The sequence below is a fragment of the Vicugna pacos genome, chromosome 30 (genome assembly GCF_048564905.1).
Source record: "Vicugna pacos chromosome 30, VicPac4, whole genome shotgun sequence".
NCBI classification, from domain to species: domain Eukaryota; kingdom Metazoa; phylum Chordata; class Mammalia; order Artiodactyla; family Camelidae; genus Vicugna; species Vicugna pacos.
The window spans coordinates 31,409,118-31,428,733 of NC_133016.1; the positions used below are offsets into that span (position 1 = coordinate 31,409,118).

The following is a 19,616-nucleotide window of genomic DNA, read 5'->3' on the forward strand; positions in this document are numbered from 1 at the left end:
CCTGGTGTGCACCAGCCAGAAGGCAAGGGAAGTTCAAGCAAATCGGGGATAATTTTGTCCTCAGCATCTGCACATGGCTACTGAAGCTCAGATCACATTACCCAGCTTTTGGTCTAGGCTTCCATCCCCTGCAGAAAAGGATCATTTCTTGTTTTCTGTTTCCAAGCACCTAGGCAGGCCCTGATGCAAAGTTGGTGCTCAAAACTGCTGAATAAATGAATGAATAAAGGAACTGCTTCCCCACCCCTCAGCAGGATATAATGCAAAGAACCATAGTAGGATCAAAATATCTGGATTTCAACGCCAATTTATTTGAACTCCTAAGGTGCAGAATAATGGGTAAGAAAACTTGCTTTGGGGAGGAGGGTACAGTTCAGTGGTAGAGCACGTGCTTAGCATGTTCAAGGACCTAGGCTCAATCCTCAGTACCTCATTTTAGAAAAATGAAACAAATAAATAAACTTAATTAACCCCCTCAAAAAATATTTTCTCCATTCAAAATTCAAAAAAAACCACCTTGCAATTGACACAACATTGTAAACTTGACTATACTTCAATTAAAAAAAAACTTCTTGCCTTACAAGAATATATCTGGATTATGGAAGTTTGCAAATGTAAAATGCCTAGGGTACCACCTGCATAAGAAGAAGGAACTGTACAAATGTACTATCCCTCATTTATGAGCTATTTTTCCTTTGGGGAGATTATAACCTCTCAGAGATATTTTTCTCATATTAAAAAAAAAAAGAAAAAGAAAACATTACCTGATTCTCCATACTGCTGAAGAATCAGATAACCCTATGAAAGCATCTGACCCACAGAGTTTATTCAATAAATGTTTGTTGAATGAATGAATAAACAAGCAAAGTGAATGCTGCTCCCTGCCACAGACCATCATAATGGTACTGCTTGGAAATGCCAAGCCCACGTTCCACCCAAATCTTCACTAACCACGTGGGTGACCTGGGCAGACCTGTGTGCTTCTCTCAACACCAGTTTATTCATAAATAGAAATGAGGGCAATAACACAAACCTAAAAGGGTTAGTGAGTCACGAATGAATAGTACCCCAACTTTGCAAGATGGAACTATTAAAGAAAATTGGGCAAAGAGTCCATAGGCCCTCTCCATATTATCTCTTACAACTACATGGGAATCTACATTACATCTAAAAATAAAAAGTCTATTATTTTAAAGAGGCTATTGAGTTTAAATCAGCTCACCGTCTCAAATAAGGAACACACAGTACAAATAAGAGAATGCGCAGCCCATGAGATGCACTCAGTAAATATTCCCACTGAACCCACTGGTCCCTCCAAATTCAGAGCATGAGGATGTGTCCTCGTGGCCAGAGGCCACTGCACCTGAAGCTAAAAAAGCTAATGGTCCCCACTTTCAAAAGCCCCTGCCACCAACCTAGGTCTAATTTTGTATTTGTAATTTTTTTTCTTTTTATAAAATAGAAATCCCCAATTGCATAGCTTTCAGGTCACCAAAACCTGACCACAGAGATCATGATGGCAACCCTCCTTGGTGAAACAATAAAATGAAAAGCCATTTCCACAAGACCTGTGTGTAAATCTACTAGGGAACTTCATCCTGGACTGAGAGGAAGAGGACTGAGGAGGAGGGGGCAATCTGAGGCACACAGACCCATGGGCCACCTGTCCCACGATGGACATTACACTCAACCCTCACCCTCCAGGAACTTCAAAATACACACAGACAGAGTGATGTGGACAATATATATGTATTTTTAAAGAAATTCCGACTCTCTAGCAGGTCTTGTATCTACCGAGACACAAATGGCTTATGTGTATAATGTTTCACAAAAGCCTTAAAACATTACCACCCCAACTTGACACATTAAGAAACTAGGGATAGAGGTTTATCACATTGTGCAAGATTAGAGAGATGCCACATCAGACACTGTATTTAAACCCAAGCCTTTGCTCCAGTGCTCACACAAGAAAGTGTGACATACTGCCCCTTTCCTGCCCTCTCCCTGCAATAAATCTCTGAAGAGTCTTTTCTGTGCCACGTGGAATCACAATCACGTCAATTTACCACAAAGAGCTATGTGACTCCTTGGAGGACGTGTCAAAATCTAAAGGGTTGTGATGGGAGGAGAGATTTGAATTTTCTGTTTCTCAAAGGAAACATGGCTTTAAAAGAAACTGAAAAGCACTTATCTAGTCTAAGCCCTCATTGTGCAGAGAAGGAAATGGAGGCTCAGAAGAGATGAGGAAAGGGACTTATTAACAAATATTGCCTCAGTGCAACACCAAGCCAGCCCTGGGCCCTTCTGGGGGAGTACCTGGAAGGCCCAGGAAAATGATTGTTAGAAAAAGGAAAGAGAAGAAGCATACAAGGCCCTGTCTCTACACCACCATACCATGAAGTTCCACCAAATTATCCAGTATTGGGTGCAGCCAAAATTTAGGTGGGCTAAAGAGGTTATAGAAACCTGGAAGTCTCAACCATAGTGGAAATTCCAACATTTACTGTTTTTTTCCAAGTTCAAGCATCAGTTCAGTGGGCGCTCCATACGAGGGACTACACGAGGCCTGGAGTTCTCCCAAATACAGATCTCTATTATCACGTGTGCAAACCACACACAGGCCCACCAGAAGAAAAACGCCCACACATAAGATGGAACTACTGAAACAGAAAAGAGCCAACCAGCATATATTGCTAGCAAAAACGGTGCTGCTAGAAATAGACTCATGGACATAGAAAGCAAACTGTTGTTAGCAGGCAGGAAAGGGAGGATTAACAGATACACATTAATAAATATAAAATAAATGACAAGGACCTACTATATAGCACAGGGTACTATTTTCAATTTCTTGTAATGAGTTGTACTAAAAACAATCTGAAAAACATTTATATACATATGCATAAGCTTATAACTGAATCTCTGCTGTACATCTGAAGCTAACATGGTAAATTTACAACACTTCAATAAAAAATAATTTTATATAATAAGTAAAAATAAAAGCAACGCCATAAACAAAAAAAGTAAAAGAACACGGTAATCCCCTTAGCTGTAGGTGGTGGAGAACTCTGCAAGCACCAAGTCCACTCGAATACTCCAGCACTGGCGGTCACTCATTCTAACCATCAGAGAATCACTTGGCTTCTACGAGGTTACTTTTCTCTTCAGTGAAAGGCTACAGTTGCATCTAATGATGTATTGAATCTCATCATTCACAAACCCAAGAATTAATGAGGATTTCCCATAGGCCTGGCTCTGGACAGATGAAAAGATAGGGTCCCAGATATATTCATGTGTAGAAGAAGTTTATGCCATAAAGACATTAATTCTTCCTGCTTTGATAGACAGATTCATTGCAATTCTGATTAGAATTCCTCCCAGATATTTCATGGAATGTAACAAGTTAATTTATGGTCAGGAACAGCCAAGAAACTTCTTTAGAACCACCACTGGGAAGGGGTGGATAGGTCATGCATTTCAACTGGTCTTTCTGATGTGATGAAAACGTTCTGGAATAATAATGGTTGCACAAATGTGAATATGCTAAAAGCTGCTGAATTGTAACATTCAAGTGGGTGGACTTCATGGTGTGTGAACAATATCACAATAAAGCTGTTATATGAAAAAATCCTTCTTGCCAATTATTTTTCCCTCTATACTACTAGTCTGTCCCACAATTTAAGTAAAACAAACAAACAAAAAAAACAAAACAAACCAGATTTTGCCAGGAGCTCTTTAGGAGTGCAATGTCCCTGGGTCTCCAACGCCTCAGGTTGTGCTGTTCCTGTTAACACACAATAGCTGGGCTGGACTAGTTAGGGACTATAAGTATCTTTTTAAGATCGACGGTCTCACGTTTCACCCTGGGAGAGTGAATGATGGAGGATGAGACAGCCTCATGCCTTCAGCTCATTTTTAACTGAACCAAGCCCTGCTTTCACCACTGTAATCCCTCTCAGTATAAAAACATGTGACATCAACAAGCACCGCCATCATAACACCTGAAAGTGTTCAAGGTACTTACCTGGGGCAGAAATCCTGATCAAGGAGACAGAAGCTCCCTCAGCACTGCCGCTCCCTTTTCCCGACTCCACCAGGAGAAGCTGGGAGTTACAGCCGCGGGCTCTCAGCCTGGGGAGCAGCGCCCACGCCGCTAATCTGGACCTCAGGGATCGGGAAAGGGAGAGGAAGGCAGCCCCGGGGTCGCGGGGCAGGGAGAGCGGGGTGGGGGACGCGGGCTGCAGCCCCGCTCGGAGGCCAGCCCCAGCCCCAGCCCAAGCCGCCCGCCCCGTCCGGGTGTGCAGACCCCGCCCGCCCGGGACACAGCCCGCCCAGTGGTGGGGACGGGTCGGCGGCCAAGGAGAGGAAGACCGGGAGGGGAGGACTCGCGGGCGGGAGAGGGGAAGCGGACGCCAGCCGCGGACTGAGGGGAGCCCGGCTGGGCCAAGAGGCGCAGGGGCACACCTGGCCCTGGACAGCTGTGGCTGGGGCGCCGGGGCAGGTGGCGCGGGCAGAGGGGTCTGGCCCGAGCAATCCAGCTGAACACACGCTGACTGGCGCCCTGGGGGGCTGTGACACGCCGACCGCCCTCCCGCAGCCGCCTCACCCCTTTCCCGATATCCCCTCACCTTGCACTTCCACAGCCAGAGGCCCCGGCCCCAGGCAGTAGCCAAAGGCCTACAGGGCGACAGAGCTGAGAAGCCATTGGGGCCGATCCCCGGCTCGGAGCTGGAGCTTCCAACCCGCGGTCCAGCTGGCAGCAACTGCGCATGTGCAGGAGGGCCAGCGATCCGCTCTGAGTCCTGAGAGAGAAGGGGAACCGAGGGAGGGAGAATAGGGGAGGAGGAGGGGAGGCGGGGAAAAGTGGAGGGAGACACATGGACAGGAGGAGCAGAGGGAAGGCAGTTATCTGGAATTGGGAGGGGAGTAACAGAGATGGGGAGAAAGCGTTTTACCTCTTGTGGCACCCCGAAGGAGGCAGCAGTCCTGCCTATACACCCTTCTCTTACCCGTCATTGCCCACAGCTCATATTTTACGTCCCTGGCCCAGCCCTCCAGCTAAGGTCTCTGCAGAAACCCTACGGGTATCATACCCGTTGCCCCCACAAGGAGCTAGGTTTACTGTTGCTCAGGGAACCAAGCACCCGCAGGTGTTGTTTCTCAGAACTACCTTGGGAAGAGTACATATTCCCCTTTTACACGCTGGGAAACAGGCAGGCACGATCTCTGCCTTAGCTCCACTGTCCCAAATGTTGGGCTGGCAGGGAGCGGGAGGTAAAATGTCAGAGCCCCAGAAGGAGCAGACTGCCTGAGTGTTGGTGTAGAGTCCCCATCCCTCCTGGGTAAACCACACCCCAACCTCGGGGAATAATCAAGGGCTCACCGTAGGCCCCTGTGTGTGGGAGAGCTGCCCTCAGTCCCAGTGTCCAACTTGCTAGGTAGGTAGAAGTGTTATTGAGTCCAAATTCATTCTCCTCAGTGCAGGACAGGCCAGTAAGTTGGGAGACCAAGTGTTGGGGCATGGAATAGCAAGTTTCTGTAGACCTAGATGGCAAACTAATGTCCTGGAAAACCATCTCCCCAAGTCAGAATTCAGGCTGCTTTCCTATGTGCTTGGTTTTTGCAAACTTCTTGGTGTAGGAATTCCTTCTTGTTAGAATCCTTTGTTCTTGCAGCTATCTCCCTGGGTCAGATCCCTGTAAACCTCCAACAAAACAAACGTTATTTTCTATTCTGCAACGTGTTATCTTTATATGATTGGAAAAGTGTTTAATACCCTTAAAGGTCAGAGCCTTCAGAATAGGCTCTCCTGTATATTTTAGGCTCTAGGCAACATTGTTTTACAAGCAAGAAGAAGCCTAGGAGACAGAGCACAGGGTTAAAGTCAAAGGAACATATCTAATATGGAGTCAGATTTCTTCTTTTCTATTACTGTGGCAGAAGCCACTTGAGGATTTAAATCCCTTAAAGTTAAAAATAAGTAAAACTTTAAAGGAATTTATATACATTGGTGGGAACTTGCATAGCATATCTGGAAAAGCACACAAAGGATTGTAAACATTGGCATCTCCAGGGAGGCGTGTAAGAACAGAGGATGAGGGAAAACTTCTTTCACTTGAGTATTTTTTGCTCTGTTTGAATTTTTTTAACCATATGCATATATTTCTTTTTCAGTTAAAATAAATGTGTAATGGAGCAAAGGAGTAACTAGTTCAGCAAATACAGCAGCCATAGACTCACTGAGTCATCATTTTCGATTTAAGCCAGGAAGCATCGATTGTCTCTCTCCTATGTGCCCAGTGCTGTTTTAAAACATTTTTATATATTTTTTTTTATAAAATAATAACATGCTATTCCTCACCCCTGCTCAGGGCTGGTGGGAAACCAACTGAGTTTTTATTGAGTTGTTTTCCAAGGAGTAGAGATGAGTTATAAACAGAACACAACTTCAGGGCAAAACAGGCGGACTGGTTTTCCAGCAGGCCAGATAGCGATGACGGGTTTTCAATAGAGGCACACAGAGGCTGAGAGAGAAAGCCTCCAGGACCCTACAGAAAGCTGCCCACAGTGCCTTCTCCATGGCACTACTGAAATAGGAAAGAACAAATCTGACTCCATATTAGATCTGTTCCTTTGACTTTAAACCTGTGCCCTGTTTCGTAGGCTTAGTCTTGCTGTTTCTGCACCTTTTGTGAAACAATGTTGCCTAGATCCTGAAATATACAGGAGACCCTATTCTCAAGGCTCTGACTTTGAAGGATATTATCACTTTTCCATTCGTATAAAGATAACAAGATACAGAATAGAAAATAACATTTGCTTGTTGGAGGTTTACACGGATCTGACCCAGGTGAAGAGCTGCAAGAACAAAGGATTCTAAAAACAAAGAATTCATACACCAAGTTTGCATCAACCAAGCATTCCCGCTTCCCCTTTTTAATATAAGAAGAGCCTGAATTCTGACTTGGGATGATGGTTCTCCAGGACATTGGTCTACCATCTTCTCCACTGGCTTTACAAATTAAAGCCGCTATTTCTTGCCCCAAATCCTTGTCTCCTGATGTGTTGGCCTATAATGCACGAGTAGAACAAGCGTGGACTCGGAAACACAAACATACATTGAAAGTACGCATTTGGTATATTAAATGACCTGCTTCCACTCGTATTCCTGAGGTTTTCTTCTCTTGACCACTCCTACTTTATTTATGAAAAACCTGTCATGTGGACACATTTCCTTCTCTAGCCACTACCCTTCCATGTAAAAACTGATGCCAAGAAGGCAATGGAAGTTGCTAGAAGGTATTACCTGGCCAAAAAAGAGCAGAAGTGGGTTCTGGCTGATGTTCAGGAGCAGGCCGGGGCACCTGACAAGATGTCATAAGTACGGATAGACAGCTGGGCACCAAAGGAGAAGCTTCTAAACTTCCATGAGGGACTTGGATAGGAAGGAACAGTCCCAGACTATAGCTCTGATCCCACCACGAGCTTCCTGGGCAAGGCTGGGCAAGTCATTTAAATTCTCTAGACCCGTGCTGTCCAACACGGGAGCCACCAGCCACATGCAGGATTATGATGTTATTCTGTAGCCAGACAGAATTATAAATAAACACTTTATTGCAAAGGGTCAGCAGGTATAATATTTAAAAACATTATTGGTTATCTTGCCTTAACAAGTTATTTTTGTATGTCTAGCTTTCTGTGGGTTGTAATGCCTGCGACTAATGTTTCCCTTACAGTGAGGTATTTTGAAATTATAAGTTACTGGACACAGTACACTCATATCACAGTTGAAAAAAAACTGATTAAATAAGCAAGGTGATCTGACTTAGTAGTTATGAGCAGGGGCTCTGGGGCCAGCCTGCATAAGTATTAATTCTCACTCTCCCTCCAGGGAGTTCTGTGTGAATCTTGGACAAATTATTGTTGCTGTTGTTGTTGTTGTTGTCGTTGTCATTGTTATTGTTTGTGCCTCTTTTCATTACCTTTTAAATAGCGAGGAAAATGTAGACTCTATCCCCTACAGTGTTGGCAGGATTAAATGAGTAAACGTCTGTGCTGCCCACTTCCCTGGGTTTCAGCATTCTCCAGGCAATCAGTGCAAAACACAGTGGCATTCTCCACTGTCTTCGTCAGTCTGGGATTCTGTAACAAATTACCGTGTGTCGGGTGGCTTAAACAACCAGCATATTCCTTATGGTTTGGAGGATGAGGCTTTCAAGGTCAATGTATCTGGGAGAGGATTGCCAGCTCGAAGATGGCTGTCTTCCCACTATCTTCATGGCCCAGAGAGGAGAGAGAAGCAAGCACTTTGGGGCCCTGTATAAGAACACTAATACCATTCATGAGGGCTCTACTCTCATGACCTCATTTTATCCTACTAATCACCTCCCAAAGGCCCCGCATCCCTATATCATCACCCTGGGAGATGAGGTTTCGACATATGGATTTTGAGGGGATGCATTCAGTCCACACATTGGCTAACTCTCCCAAACATGCAGTCATCAAACCTGTAGCTAATTTCAAAATAATGTTTATATCTCTCTGCCCATTTCCATTCCTACATCTACTAACACTGAAGCCCTGCTACATTTTATTTCTTATTTTCCTTGTGAGGTTTAATTGATTCCTCTAACTCCAAGGATTCGCTCACTCCAGTCTGCTTGACAGCCCTGCCAGGTAGGTCTTCCTTAAAACACCTTCCCACTTCACCTGGTTGTTTTTTAGGTGTAAATGTCAGAATTCTCTCCACACCCCATCCTAGACCTTTAATCCCTTACACTACCACTCACTATGTTATTTTCCTATTACCACTGTAACAAAATCCCATAAGCTTAATAGCTTAAACCAGCACAGACTTATTAGCTTATGGCTGTGGATGTCAGAGATCCAACATAGTTCTCATTGGGATAAATTCAAGATACCAGCAGGGTTCCTTCCTTCTAGAGGGTCTAGAAGAGAATGTTTCCTTTTTTGTTCCAGTTTACAGAGGTCACCCACCTTCCTCAGCTTGTGCCCCTCAACTTCCTCCATTTTCATGGTCAGCAGCCTTTCTGAACATTTCTCCATCGCTACACCTCCCTCTGATTTTAAACTCAGCTCTGAAATATCCTCCAATTTAAGGACCCCTGTGATTACATTCAGCCCACCTGGACAATCCAGACTACTCACCCTATTGTCTCATCTCAGGATCCCCTTGTCCCATCCCACTCAGGCAGTGTGTATGTGGCTGTGACATTCACCTTGTGTAACATTTCCTCATGAGCAATTTATGGTTCAAGGCACTTATAAGTGACTTTGTGTTTTTCTTCCTTATCCTTTCTACATTCAGTTTGTCTGGTGAGATTATATGAATCCATTTTATTTGTGCCCCTGCACTAATCTATAATAATGTATCATGGGTTTAAAGGCTAACTAATAGACAATTTAGGAGACAGAAATCCTCTAAGATTTTTAATCCTAAAATATCTGTCATCCCTTTTGCCATGTACAGTAACATGTCACAGGTGGCTACCCTGTGGCCGGGGAGGGACATGATTCTGCCATCACACTCCCCTCATTCTCACCAATGTGCTGATCAACTAACCAAGGATCTATGCTCTCCAATTCACTCACTTCCTCCTCCTTTCCATTGACTATCCTGTTCCCACCGCTTCCTTCATTCACCACATCAGGATTTCATGACCACATTCTCCCCTAAATGAAATGGGTATCTTGCATCTAATGTCTGACAGCTGTTCTTATTGTATATGCACACACTGACCTACACATAATCCCGTCCATCTCTTTATTTTCCTAGAATCTTCCAGAAGAATCAGTTCCATGATGATGATGATGATACTGACAATGATGACAGGGGCCTCTCAAGGATTCTGATAAAGAGGGAATCGATAAAGGGAGGGAATCATTGCAAAATTGCCCCAGAAACAGGCTTAAAGGTAAATAACTCTTATAGTGTTTAATGAAATTGACTAATATTTAACTATTTTTAAGACTTTATATCACTGAATTTAAAATTTTAACGGGAATTTTCATTCACCACTAACCAAGATTCAACTCTGGGACCAAAATCTAAGGATTTCTGTCTTCTAAAAAATTGTCCACTAGCCTTTTAAACACGTGATCCTTTTAAAAAGTTTAGTGCTGGGCTGAAAATAAGCAGGATTCATATAATCTCACGAGACACAGTGAATGTGGAAAGACTAAGAAATAAAAACAAAAAGCCATTCATAACGTCTTGAACTTTATGTTGCTCACAGGAGAAAATGTTTGCCAATGTGTGTGTCACATCAACATGACGACTGAGTGGGATGGGGAAGCTGATCTTCCTCATCAGTCATTTATGCTGATTTGTTAGATGCCAAAACAGTTTCCTCATTGAAATTGCTTCTAACAAGTATGGAAGAATTTAGGTTCTACCAAAAGCAGGCTAAATATTTTCCCCTGCTTTCAGGTCTCTGGACTGAATGTCCCCACAAGAAGGACATGGTTATGTTTCATAGGGAAGTCTTCCTGAGAAGCAACAGGCTTTTCTAGGGCAGAACTGCAGGGCCCCCCATGGAGGGCTGGAGGAGGTCTAGAAGGGACACTGGAAAAACAGCAGGAGTGAATTCAGATACTGCTGCTCAGGTCGCCAAAGACAGCATTGCTATCTCTAAGGATATGACATTCTCCCAAATTTTCCATGAGTGAAGGAGCCTGTGAACACTAAGCAGGTTGTTAAGACACAGCAGCACATAATTTGCGTGACAACACAATTAGAGTATGATTTGATATTTGGAAAATAACTAGCCCATTGTTCTTTGAAACTGCAGCAGTAGCAATAGAAATAAAAAAGACTGAGCCGTCTTGGAGACAACAATCAATAAACAATTCTAAATCTGCAGAATTCCTTGACAATATTCAAGCAATGAGCTAGATGTGTGCTGCAGATACCTCTTACTGCAGGGCTCACTCCTGCAAAGCATAGAACTAGTTTCTCAGCACACAGAGGGAACCAAGTCAAGATTCCTAATCTTTTGAGATTTACTAAATGGCTGGAAAGGTCAGACAAGTACATACAGGCAAATATGATTAAATGTAATCAAATAATATCAAATGTGATTTGAGCACAGACGAAAGAGAAATTCCTTTCACCTGGGATCTAGAGAGACTTCTTCAGAAAATGTGGCTTTGGAGACGGCCAAAGACATGGGTGGAATTTTGGCAGAACAGGATGTAAGGAATTTAAAAACTTATTCTATAATTCATATAAAAATTCAAAGGATCCCAAACATCCAAAACAACTTTGAACAAGAAAAACAAAGTAGGAAGACTTGCACTATCTGATTTTCAAACTTTTTTTATAAAGCTACAGTAATCAGAAATTAGGGTGTTGGTGTAAAACAGGAAAATAGAATAATGGAACACAATAGAATATTCAGAACTAAACCAAGACTTATACAGACAATTGATTCTCAAAAAGGATGCTGTGGAGAAAGGATCTTTTCAGCATGTAGTGCTGGAACAATTAGATCGTGATACGCAAAAAAAAAAAAAAATGAACTTTGATCCACACCTCACAAAATATACAAAATTTACCTCAAAATGGATCATAGATCTTAATAGGAAATCTAAAACTATAAAACAGCTAGGAGAACAAGCATAGGCTTAAGGTTTATGGCCTTGGGTTTGGCAAATTTTTCTTTGCTATGACACCAAAAGTATCATCTATTTTAAAAAGAAACTGATAGAGTGAACTTTATGAACATGAAGACTCTTCAATGCTCTTCTAAACACTGCTAAGCAAATGAAAAGACAAGCCATAGACAGAAGCTATTTGCAGATCATATATCTGATAAAGGTCTCTCTTTGTATCTGATCCAGAATAAAGAGGTCTCAAAATTCAATAATAATTCAAACACCTGAATGAATGAGGCCAGAAAACACACTTCAGTAAAGATATCCAGATGGATAATAAGCATATGAAAAGATGCTGATTAAAGGTGTCATTAGTCATTAGAGAAATGCTTTTAAAAACCACAGTGAGATACTAGTTCACATACACACTAGAATGAATACAGTTAGAAAGACTGACCTTACAAGGTGCTGGCAAGGAAGTAGAGCAACCAGAACTGATACACACCACGAGGAATTTACAATAGTACAACCATTTTGGAAAAGTCTTTAACAGATTCTTTTAAAAAGGTAAACACCTGTGTACCATATAATCCAGACATTCCTCATCTGGTGCTTTAGAAAGGAAAAGCATATGTCCATACGAAGACTTGTAACCAAACGTTCACTGCTATTTTATTTATAATAGCACAAGTTGTAAATAACCCATGCATCCATCAAGAAGTAAATGCAGAAAGAAATGATGGTCTATACAAACACTGCTCACAATAAACTCTTCAGTAAAAACTCAGCACTAAACAATACTCTACTATAAGACAAACAAGCTATTAATACAGCAACACAGATGATTCTCAAAATAATTACACTGAATGAAAGAAGTCAGACAACATAGAGTAGATACTGCATGAATCCATTCATATAAGGATCTTGAAAATGCAAACCACTATGTTGTGATAGAAAGCAGATCAATGGTTCCCAGGGGAAGAGACGGGGAGGGAGGGAGGGACAACAAAAGTCAGGAGAGAAGCTTTGTGGGTGATGGGTATGTTCACTGTCTTGAGTGTGCTCATGGTTCCTTGGGGATATACTTACGTCAAAACGTATTAAGCTGTACACTTTAAACGTGTGAAAATTATTTTGCCAAGTATACCTCAAAGCTGTTTTAAGAAAAAAGGCACTTTAGTCCTGATCCACCTCAGCGCCTGATTGGAGTGACATGATCAGTCCCTCACACTGTCTGCCTAACGGGAAGGTAGAAAAGCTCTCATGGAAGATAACATGGATTTTTCATTTGCAATGTCTGCCATGTAATAAAGAATTTCTAGACATGCAACATGTCCAGACTATATGACAGATAACATGAGAATAAGGAGCATTAGACAAAGGATGCAAACCCCAGGTGATGTAGGCATCCGAGTTACCAATAAAGGCTATAAAATACTTTTAATATATTCAAGAAAATAAGGAAATGATGGGAGAATAGATAACAGTTTAGAGACTTTCACCAGAGAAATATACTGGAATGTATTTTTAGGAAAAGTCAAACTGATACTCTAGAACTGAAGCTTTCAGCTCTGGAAACAGGTAAACAGAGCTAATTAGGATCCCTTTTAAGTAAAACTTTCAGTAATTCTGGGTAAAATATAACAACAAATTAACACAGAGCTAACTATGGAGAGAGAAGTTCCCTGATGACAATACAAAGAGGACACTTAAAGCCCAGAGTGGTCATCTTGTGAGCTGATGCCACCGCACCCTGGAGGGAAGGGGTTTTCATCTGCACATAAATAGGGATACAATGTCCATGTAGGAAAAAGGGTCCATACCAGATGTAGAAGACTCTTCCTCTATATCTATATAGTCAGAGACAGAGATGTAAAGTGGCAGCAGAGGTCACAGTGACACAGGGCCCTGGGCCAAGGAGTGTGAGCACCTCTGCAAGCTGGGAAAGGTAGGATGATGAATCCCTCCCAAGAGCCTCGGTGTGGAACTTAGCCTTGGCCACTCCTTGGTTTTAGCCCACTGACATTGACTTTGCACTACTGCACCCTAGAACAGTGAGAAGATGAATGTGTATTGCTTTAAGCCACTGAGTCTGTGGTCCTTTTTTACAACAGCAATAGGAAAGGAACTCAGGAACCAATATGAACTTGAACCACAGGCTGCCTGCTGTGCTGGCAGGAAGTCCTTTGTCTCTGATCCTGGGGGAGTGTCCTGTCCTCTGGCAGCATCCACAAACTACCTCATGCTAACTTGGCAGTTTGCAGAGGGTTAAATCTTATCCCTGCACAGTTCTTGATATTTAGTTAATAAAAATGATGGTGTCATCATGGGTATTTTTCCATCTTTTAAATACCCTTCAGTCTTCTAATAAAGCTACTTCTAATTAAGAGACCGTGTAAATAGTTTTCAGTCTTCATAATAAATAACTGTGGTTTTATCTGGTTACTTAAATTATGAATAATAATGTTCACATTTGTAAAAGTTATTAAAATCAACATTGTTTAATGAAAATATCATTTCTTTTCGCATGAACATGTATTAACTACAAGAAATGTTCCATGCTTTCTTCTACGATTTACTGTTAGAGCCTTAAAGAATAATATTTTCCTCAAAAGATATTACGGCAAAGGGATTTCTTTTGGTGGAACTGTTCCGGCATCAAATCTGGTGCATGTCTCAGGCCACTGGCAACATAGAGATGATAGAAATTAGGAGGCATTATAAACACAGAATCATTTTTAAAGGAATTAAAAAAACTGGATGTGTGTAAACAAAGAATCAGAGAATATTCTGGTGAAATAAATGTATTTTTCAGCTTAAGCAAGACATGGGGTGAATAAATCTGAAATGAAAAAACCACCCAGAGATTAGCAGCGAGTCATGCACGCAGTGTGAATGATCAAAACCAAGTTGTTTCCAAACCAGTGTGCAGGCTTGATGCCTTCATGAATCAAATCTGTGTGGCACCAGGCCACCTCGAATACATGTTGATGAGGTATTTATAAGCCCTTCACCATCCCAAATCAAAGCCCACGCACGAGCCACAAGACCATCACCTACACATTTGGAAAACACACAACATGGTGAATAGCACTTTTCTTGTTCAGTAGCCAGTGGCAGCGAACTGTCAGCAGACAGAGATACAGGGACACAGAGGCACCTCCCCTCACTCAGCTGATAAACTTCCGTGCATCCCTGGGGACAGGATTGTCATAAAATGCACCATGGATTGATTCTCCTCCTAGGAAAGGAACCGTAGTGCTGTCATTAGGTTTGAGCAGGGGTGGGTGGAGGATCTCAGAAGAGTTGTTTCAGCACACCAATAGAATTCTTGGCCACCGTGACCACGAAAGACAAGTCCCCTGCCATCCCGGTAGGCACTTGGGCTCCTGACAAAAGCTGGGCTCAGCAAAGGGTTGAGTAGAAGGCACAGACCTGAGGGATGCCCCAGCAATAGGCAGGAGGTAGGGCCTGGTTTATACTGCTCTGGGTGTATCCCAGACTCATCCGAATACGAAATCAGAAATTTGCAAAACAGCAGAGCTGGGGTGGATCATCTACTCCAGACTCCTCACCTTACAGTTAAAAGGGTGGCAACCCTGACAGGCAAAGCAACGTGCTAAAGGCAGAGCGTGGAAGTGGCAGTGCCAGATGAAACGCAGCGTGCAACCCCCGTTCAAGGCCGCTGACTCTGACGACGGGGCCAAGGTTTCCAATGAGGAGAATAAGACAGTGTAAATACTTTGTTCCCCCTAAAACCCCAAATGTTTTTTAAAGGCACAAAAACTCACCTTAACTAGATCTCTTCTGAGGGGGCTCTCTTCTGCTTCTTCGTCTTTCTGTCTCCATTTCCCTCTCTCAGACACAAACACATTCAGTTTTGTGAAAGGGGACTTCCTTCCATACAAAGACAGACTTCACATCTTCAGAAAGATACCTGAGAAAGCACGTTTCTCAATTCAAGTCTTTGTGTGAGTTCTGGGCAACTGGCTTATTTTCTAGAACAATCGGTAGTTACAAAATCAGGAAATCATCTTCCACAAAGGCAGAGTTCTGGTCCGTGTTGATAAAGTTGGGGATGTCACATTTCATGAGTCTGTTCGGCTCCTCCTCTGGACACCTGCTGCATCTGATGGCTTCCTGGAGCCGAATAACACTGTAAAGGGCTATGGTAGGGATACCAGCTTTGGCCTTGTCCAAGTGGTCCACTTCATTGATGTAGCAGTGAAAGAGGGACCTAGATTCGTCATTGCACTGCCAGAGAACACCTTGGGCAGCAGCGGTCTTCCAAAGTCTGACACAAAGCTGTTGAGTCTAAATCTCTTCTCGGGAGACTCTGCATTGCTACAAAGAAAACCAAAATAAAATATCATTCACAGTGTAGCTCGGTGACCTGAAGAATCATAGTTTTTGCCATCTACTGAGAGTAAATCCCTGCACAGAGCATGCTGACATGCACTGGAATTGAAAGACATCACTTCTGAACACATACAATTAAACCCAAGGCAAAAGTCTAAAGTGAGGGCCCATGGACCATCCTAAAAAGACATCGTTCCCTGAGAATCCTCAATATTGGTGCCTCGCACACCAGTGTTTCTCCGTGGGACACTCAGATCTCTTCATCAGGATTCGTTAAAGTGCTTCTTAAAATGCAGAATCCTGGGGTGCACACCCTCAGAGTCTCCAGAGGTAGCGACTGGTAGTCTGTATTTTCATAGCCACCAGGATAACTAAACATGCTCAGGTTTAGCACCGCAGTCTACATCGGGTCACCTGAGCATCGACAATTCTGTCTCACGGGATGGGGGGTGCCATGTGTGTCAGGGTGCTGTCCTACCCATGTGTCTCCCCTGATTCTCAGAACTGACAGTGCTGCCCCATTGGGCACGAAATACCACCGTTTCACAATGCATACGCAGGGCGCCCGACTGAAAAACAATCAGTGATAGGAGAGGGGACAAAACTCAGCTTCCTGTTACCTTGTTTCACTTACTGTGGGACGAGTGATCAATTCAAGGGTAATAAATCAGTGAATGAGTGAATAACATGACTCGCGTTAGTCCCACGAGTGCCTGGAAGAACAAGCCTGGGCACATTGAGAACCATAACAGCCCATCTACTTAAATGTCATCCTCCACAGATCTATGTAAAGGTTACTTCCACCCAGGCAGTGACTCCAGAAGGGCAAGAATCATGTATGAACACACTCTCAAATCCAGAACAGAACCTGACAACAATTAGGCTCTGGAGACTGTGTTTAGCGAGTGTGGAATCTCAGTGATTCCAGCTCTTACACCTTGCCTTCCCATCCCACCACACACGATATGGCCCTTATGTCCAGTTCTCCCGGGGCTGGGGCCACGGAACCCATTTATAGGACTGGAAGAATCTGATCATTTAAACCATCCCCCAGATTATCATCAAGAGTCACCTGCATTTCAGGGATCAGTAATCCCAGAAGCTTTGCAGTTCAGGCAGCTGAGGGATTTTTATATCAGCTCTGTCTTCTACTGTGACTGCCTGGGTGACATCAGACAAGGAATTCTGAAAAGCCTGAACTTTTCCTTTCAGGAATAATCTAATTAAGAAATCTCGTTGACCACTCAACAAATGTGATGTGAAGATCAATAATTTACACAGGAGTACAACATTCACTAGGTCGTGGATTTAGAATCAGAGGAAAATCATTTTAGAAAGATTGACAGAATGTAGCTTTAATGCGAATTTAAGTATTCTTACCTTTCAGTAAATCATCTTCCCCTACTTATCACTTCACCCAAGTTTAAAAGATGTCTGAGAACAGGGATGAGTGTGTCAGCAATCTGAGACCCAATAACCTAAAATGTCACCTAGGAAAAAGAGGGGAGTAACACATTTTTAAAAAGCATGGTGAGGATGGCGGGGCCATCCCCAACCCCAGACTAAGAAGCTCTGAGTAATAGCTTTCCTGCCTGCCTGGGGCATCAGCTGATGTGAAAATCCACCCAGAAACCTCACTGTCCAGCAGCTCTTCCATAACACAGGCTACACTTTCTCAGAATTAAGAATTGCGTCCAGTAACCACTTCGCTGAAGAATAAAGACAAAGGAGAACAAGAGAGTTCTGCCCCTCCCAAGGGAGAGCCCAGACCTCGGGCTGCATGTACTGCGCCCACCTCCCTGGAGAAGAATAAACTGGAGAAGGGCGTTCTGCGAAACTGCGGCAGCAAAGGTTGAGATGGGAACAAATTGACCAGCTGGCCAGGGACAGTCCCCTCCGTCGCTGCCTTGGCGGCTGCCTCAGCCCTCTCAGCCCATCCTGCCCACCTCCGGTGGCTAAGCTGTCAGAGAAATTGCTTTGCGACCTGGAGCAACAGAGGCTGCCCTCAGGCCAATCTGCGGAAAAGATGGGAGCTAAACCCCCAGCTCCCGAGCGGCAGGCTCCATACCCCCGCCAACACCCCGACGCCCCCGCACCCTACCGCAACCCCGGGGAAATATGACCCGAAGAAGTGTGACCTGGGAACGAGGGGCAGCAGAGGCCGCCCCCACGTCAGGCCTGCAGAGAGATTGGAGCTTATCCTCCAGCTCTCCAGGGGCAGCCCCTGTCCTCTCCACCTCCTGATCTCACCGCGCCCACCTTCCAGGAGCAGTCAGACCAGGTGTGGGGTGTCAGGCGAATCTTGCGCCAGAGAGGACGTCCCCAGGCCAGGTCAGGGGAGAGGAGAAGAAGTGGCCCCATTAGGCGGGGCAGCCGGCCGTCGCAACTGCCTCTGCCCCTCGACCACATCGGGCCCGTCTCCCAGGAGCAAGCTGACCTGGAGACGGGCATCCGGCTTCTTGGGCAGCAGAGGACGCCCCCAGGATTGGTCACGGGGAAGAGGAGAGCAAATTGACAGGCTCCGCGCTGCAGGTCTTCTACCCCCGCCATCGCCACCCCCGCACCTTAAAGGCACCGCCCAGGGCGCCCCTCCCCCAGCAGGCTGAGTGGGACAGGTGCGTCTGGTGACCTGGGGCAGGAGAGGCCACTCCCACACCAGGCCATCGGGGAGACGGGAGCCAATCCACCAGCTCCCCAAGGCAGCCCCTACCCCCGCAGCAGCCACCACTCTTGCCCATGACCTCACAGTGGCCTCCTCTAGGGAGCAGGCTGACCTGGAGATGGACGTCCGACGAAATTGGGACAACAGGGACCGCCCCCAGGGCAAACCATGGGGGGAAGTGGGAGCAAATGGACAAGTTCCATGGGAAAACCTGCCGCTGCTGCCACCACCCCCAAAGTACCAAGTCCAACTCCCGGGGTCAGGCCGACTAGGATACACGCGTCTCATAACACAGGGCAACAGCGACCGCCCCCAGGAAAAGACGCGGGGAAGATGGGAGCAAATGGTCCGCTCCCCCGCTGCAGGCCCCCGACCACCGCCACCCCTGCACCCTGACTACCCTGCCTCCCGCCCCCAGCAGGCAAAGTGGGACAGGGGTGTCCCGGGACCTGGAGCAGCAGAGGCCGCCTTCAGGCCGCGCGGTGCAGACATGGAGCTAATCCACAGTCTCCTCCGGGGCAGCCTCCCTATGCCTGCAGCCACCACCTTACCAGCCCCCTGACCGCACCGCACCCATCTCCCAGGAGCAAGCTCACCTGGAGTCGGACCTGAGGCAAATCTCCGGCGGCAGACGTCGCCCCCAAGCCAGGCCGTGGGGGAGAGAAGAAATGGAGCAACTCCCTGGAACACATCCCCTGCCCCTGCCGCCTCCGCCGCCGCCTCCCAGGAGCAAGCTCATCTGGAGACCCGCGTCCCACCTCTAGGACAGCAGAAGCCGCCCCTGGCTCCGCCTCTGGGGAGAGCGGAGCGAATTGATCGGCTCCCCCGCGGCAGCCTCCCTCCCCCCGTGGGTCCCGCAACTTAACGGCCCCGCCCCCACTCCGCACTCAGCAAGCTGAGTGGGACAGGAGTGTCCGGCGACCTGGGGAAGAAGAGGCCGCTCCCAGGCCCAGCAGCCGGGACAAGGCAGCTATTCCACCCG

At 45.2% G+C, this 19,616-nt stretch overlaps 1 long non-coding RNA gene across 1 annotated transcript; it reads right to left on the reverse strand.

Annotated features, from left to right (window-relative positions):
• Positions 1 to 15,682: 15,682 nt before the first annotated feature.
• LOC140690363 (uncharacterized) lies at positions 15,683 to 19,431 on the reverse strand. The gene is made up of 3 exons (XR_012065630.1): positions 19,231 to 19,431; positions 17,353 to 17,462; positions 15,683 to 15,957 (listed from the first exon to the last, which is right to left on the reverse strand). It is a non-coding gene; the product is annotated as an uncharacterized lncRNA (long non-coding RNA).
• Positions 19,432 to 19,616: the final 185 nt, after the last annotated feature.